Below are 5,665 nucleotides of genomic sequence, written 5' to 3' on the forward strand. Positions count from 1 at the left end.
ATCATGACAAGAATTTAAGAGTACCGATTTCAACAATGAATTAATCATTATTTTTTTTAAATATAACACTGTCTCGTTATTTTGTTACAATTGTTATATTATAATAATGCAATATATTTCATAATGCACTAATCATCGGTTTCCCTTTTTGGTTTATTGGAACATTTGTTTGTTTATTTGAACAATCCTTTGTACTGATCCAGTGTAACCGGCACAAATTTGGACACCATGTATTGGTTCAGTTGAGCTTGCCATTTGGGGTCGAGATGCATGTTGAGAAGATGCCTGGTGATAGATGTCTTGAGATCCTATGAGGAAAAAAAAAGAATATTCAAAATGAGACGAGCAAAATGGTGGTTAATCTAAACGCAGACTCAAAACGGCAGGTTCTTGCAGGCCGTTTAAAGTCTGATACTGGCAAGCGCGTAGATTGTCAGATCGACCTATGATGCAGGGTTCAACAATATTTAAATATCTACAAGCGTACTAAATATCAGAATCATGAGGCCCTTGTATGTCCTCATGTACACGTGTCAGGTCAGATCTTCTGTTTAAACGGTGGTCTGACTGTCTGAGGTACTTTCCTCTTCCACACAACAAATATCTTTACGCAAAGTATGTACATGTGTATCACTAATTTTATTCAGTATTCATAAGATGGAATTTTGCGTCGGGGTGATGTAAATCAAATTAGGTTTTGCCCTTCACCGACGTATAAACGGTTGGTATAAACGGTCAGTGTGTTACCTCCCGAGTGAAAGTTGGAAAAAAATCACTCGGGTGGGACTCGAACCCAAGACCTCCTACTTTCTAGTGCAGATGTCTTACCACTCAACTTGAATCGAATCTGATGTACATAGCAGCAGGTATAGCATTAACTATTCATAAGATGGAATTTTAGTTGGGGTTATGTAAATCAATTTAGGTTTTGCCCCTCGCCAACGTTTTTTTCCCAATTTCACTTAGGAGGTAACACACTCATACAGTGTTTATACGTCAGTGTTTATACGTCGGTTATTTGATTAGAGTTTTATTCAGCATGCAGAGTCCTGTGGTCAAAAGGTTCCTGTGTTTGACTCATGCACGATGTTATGTTGAGTCAATCTTGACAGGGGACACGGTGCTGGTGTTCTTGGGCAAGATACATTACTACAATTGCCTACATGAGTGCTATATGAACACTGCACTATGATCATCAAATATCTTAACATCAGCACAAGGTGTTGGGCGACAATGCGTTCAAGAGTTCCACCTAAACCTTTTCTTAAGAGGGATTACTGGGCAGTGTTGTAGGACTCGAGTCTAGGACTCGGACTTGAGTTGGACTCTAGTCACATTGGAAAATGACTCGGACTTGACCATGACTCCTCGAACTCGATGACTCGCGACTCGAGTCACGTAATTTCATCAAAAGTAAAAACCTAACGTAGGGATGGGAAAGGATCATTGAGGAATACTGTTTGGATGATCAAACATGGAGGGAAGGGTTGGAGGAAGATTTTTTAGGGATGGGAATTAAAAAGAAAACACATTTTGGCTCTAAACAACATGTATCACACAACTATATACACGGGATTTACTTAAAAGGCAGAATGGAGGATTAAAAAATAATTTTAAAAAACGATTAGTTCGGTGAACAACTAAGAACAAGTGACTTGTGACTCGGACTCGGACTCGAGGCTTGTGACTCGAGACTTGGACTCGGACTCGGACTCGACGTTGGTAACTCGACTACAACACTGGTACTTGGTCACAGAGTCCACTGTACCTACCAGGTAATTCTGAGTTGACCACCCCAGGGTAGACAGGCAAAGGCCCCCAAGAGGTGACGACATGAAGCTTGTCCCTCAGCTCAGGATGGCCCTTCATCTGTAAGGCCAGGGTGTTGGAGTTGATGCCTGTACCGTCTGCTGTCTTATTAAGGATCATCTGGATGGACTTCAGATGGGAACCTGGGCAGGAAAAAAAAAATTTATGAGATGTAAATTAACCTTTTTTATATTTGATTTTTGTTTGCCCTTCGCTGACATATTTTGTAAACACTGTGCACTTAGTGTTGTCCGAAGGCTTAGGTGGGACTCAAACTAATGACCTCCTACACAAACAAAGTTGGGTTAAGCGCTGCTTCATCAGACTCCAAACGGCCAGCTTGCCACAGCAAGCTCAGTGGTCGAGTGGTTAATGTGTCTGCACTAGGAAGCAGAAGGTTGGGGGTTCGTGTCCAACCAGAAGTAAGCTTGTTGATTTTTTTCTTGCAAACCCTCGGAAAAAACTCAATGTTTACAGTGTTTGTAAAATACTTCAGGGAAGGGCAACAAAAAAAATACATATATGAAAAAGAAGATCAAATATTATATGGATGAAATCGAATACAGTTGATTCCTACTTTCTAATTCACAATTTCGAATTTCACAACTATGATCTATCCATATAGATTTGAGATGCAGACCAATGCAAATGAGTCTTCACAGATGTTTGTCTTACCTGACTGGATAATTTTACCGAAGAAACTGGCCTTGTTCTCTCCTATCTTTTCGAGTCCTCGATGGGTAATCCCAAATCCGCTCAGTGAATGGACGTAGTTGTAGGCCCAAACAGATCCAGGTAGGTCCTCAAACATTTGATATCTATCATTGAAATATCATCAATACAATTATGATTAGCATTGAAATATTTACATAGAATCAGGGGCGGGGGGGGGGGGGGGGAGGGATGTCAGGGGAAGAAAAGGGGTTGGGGATTATATTCCCCCCCCCCAAACAAAAATGGACAAACACACTTTCCCCTTCCCAATTGTCACATTTATGGAAGACAGTGTTCTAGTGAAGGTTTGCAGTTTGCAGTAACACCATGTAGGCATGCAGAGTCTCTTTTGGGAAGATGTGTGGATCTGAAAAGAACCACACATCTTCCCAAAAGAGACTTCTACATGGTGGCATCGCAAACCTTTACTAAACCATGCCACTACGTAGTTAAACCAAGTAGTTAGCTCTTGCAAATTGTCTTGCAAAGATGTTCCATCAACACAACTGAGAATATGACAACATCAACTTGATCGTCAGGCAAGGCAGAGACTGATTGCGAATGACAACCCCAGAAAGTGAAGAAGAAACTCTGATCAGATGACAACCAACATTTGCCCAGGAAAGAAAAAAAAGGCAACTGATGAACAGAAATCAAATTGTGATTTGTGAATAAAAACTTCCATTTGACATCATTCCTTATCAGATCAAATTGAATATCAAACAGAAGGGAAGTACAGAATTGTTGTATGGGTAAATAAATCAACATCCAGGGGAAGAACACAATTCATTTTGGGGAAAAAAATAACAAGGATTGATAGAAAAGAAAATCTCCTCTTTTTTTGCTGTTGTTTACATCTACATATACCTTTGTACAAAGTAATATTAGTGCTTAAAGATGATTTGAGTGAATGTTACTTTCCGTCTTCAGTAACATGACCAAATTGAAACCAACTACATGTACCAACTACCTGCTCCTCCTTCCAATCACATCCATATACTGTCACTATCCCCAAAGGCATTTTCAGGATGTATTCATCAAGTTTATTCCCACGTGACCGGTTGAACCAACTACAGGATGAGTCAAAAAGAAAGTGACCGAATTTGAAAAAAATGTTTAAAATATTTGGCTCGTTCTATCTTAATAAAAAAAAGAAGATAAAGTACATCTAATCAGACTTGTATGACTCGTGACTCGGACTCGAGTCCGACTCGAGTCACATTTTTAATGACTCGGACTGGGACTCGAGTCACTTTGACTTACGACTCGGACTCAGACTCGGGGCTACGGACTCGGACTTGGACTTGAACTGACTTGTGACTCGACGGAAATTACCGCACTGCACACACGCACATACCGGTATATAATTCGATCGTTTTCTTTACTGTGCAATACATGTACAGGGCGCTCGATGTGGTGCGTGCGTGGCCGTGGCCGGTTACCGATATACAATGTACATGTATTGACTTATAGAAATCAATGTACTGAAACTTGTACCCTGCCATCAACACGCAATACTGCATGGTGCAAGATTGATAGGATAAGGTACCAGACTTTTCTTGTCAGACGTCCTGTCGTTCACACGCATATTGCTGTCGCATCGCGATAACGCGATATGAATAGTCTGCTGATCTGCCCGTTTCGGTAACGTTACATGAAGGTCCGTCTACATGAAGGTCCGTCTAGCAATGAAGGTCAGCAAACAGACGATAGCTCCGCAAAACTTCAGCATCACCATCAGAGACATCTGTTACCCTCTACATGTACGTAGTAGCTCAAACATCCACAGACCTCCAATTGCCTTCCTCCTCCAATTTCTTAGACCTCCTCCTCCAATGTCTTCTAAGGATGTGACGTTTCATTTTGTAAATGTTTAGCAAACATTTAAAGAACCATCTCAATGTTGAGCCCTTTCACAAAGACTGACGACTGCCCATTGTGCAGACCAACATGATCGACACAACAAATAATAAATGAGTAACATAATAAAAAGAGGGCTGTCATTGAAAACAATAAAAAGATGAGCACGTAGCCTGAAAGTAATCTAGTACTGCAGTTCTCCTTAGCTTTTAGCAAATTGAATAGGTTTGGATTATTTTTGTTATGCATGCTCAACTCAAAGGAAGATAGCGGAAAATAGGTTCCTGTTTTTAAAATTTGAGTTTTGTTAAAACTTTTGGAAAAATACGATTTAGAATTTTGTTTATTATTTTAAATGTTTAAATGTGTAAATGTCACATCCACAATTTCCTCACTCCACCAATACATAGTTCCCCTTTTGCCTGTGGATTTCAGTTTAATGTTTACACTCAGCCTGCAGAGGACAAAAATACTTTTTGATATCAGATTTTATATATTTATTGAATTTGTTAAAAGCACAAGTAAATTAATGTGCACAGTTTAACTAGCTAAATTAAATTTATGATATACATCTTTTTTCAAAGTGGATTTTTGTTAATTTTCACCTACTGCTTCTAATTGTTTCAGCTTCTTTTCAAAAAATTCAATGTACCCACTGACACCCTATAGTGAACAAAGTTAAACAGTACAACTGCCAATGCATCAACCTTACGCTAGAATCATTCGTGGGTTTATCTCTATCCTAAATGCTGGAGATGTTTATCGTGAACTTCTTCCTGCATGTACACTCCCAGCAAGTTCTTATTAAAAAGGGGCCTATGGGTCATTCTTCAGTATCAAGTGTCTACTTTCATGTCCCGACACTTTAAGGCACTATAAATCGAAAAATATAGAATGAAAATTAGATTTTTGAGCAGTGAAATTAACTTCAACACGACTCCTATTATGTGCAGTGTTAAAAACTCTTTAACATAATGGACAAGATGCTCATTCTTTACAATACTCCCTCAAAACCCCCTCAAAATGCATGTCCCCGTGTATTTCTCAATATGTACCTACTGCCATAATTTGTAAAGTAAACAACTTGAAAAGGTAATTATACCTCCAAAAGCCAAGTACTATAATAATTGTCATTTCCGTCACAAAAGGTGTGACGGATATTACTTTTGCATTCTTTTCACAATCAATATTTCTTTGGGCCCTATTGAAAATAAAGGAACCCAGCATTATTTCCTGTAGAAAACTACTTCACATCACCACTTCAATACAATAGAGACTTAAA

At 39.2% G+C, this 5,665-nt stretch overlaps 1 long non-coding RNA gene across 1 annotated transcript; it reads right to left on the reverse strand.

Moving 5' to 3' along the window:
* Positions 1-218: 218 nt before the first annotated feature.
* Positions 219-1,833, reverse strand: LOC119742511. Its single transcript, XR_005272864.1, has 2 exons — positions 1,773-1,833; positions 219-308 (listed from the first exon to the last, which is right to left on the reverse strand). It is a non-coding gene; the product is annotated as an uncharacterized LOC119742511 (long non-coding RNA).
* Positions 1,834-5,665: the final 3,832 nt, after the last annotated feature.

The sequence above is a fragment of the Patiria miniata genome, unplaced genomic scaffold, assembly GCF_015706575.1.
Source record: "Patiria miniata isolate m_02_andy unplaced genomic scaffold, ASM1570657v1 HiC_scaffold_6, whole genome shotgun sequence".
Taxonomy (NCBI): domain Eukaryota; kingdom Metazoa; phylum Echinodermata; class Asteroidea; order Valvatida; family Asterinidae; genus Patiria; species Patiria miniata.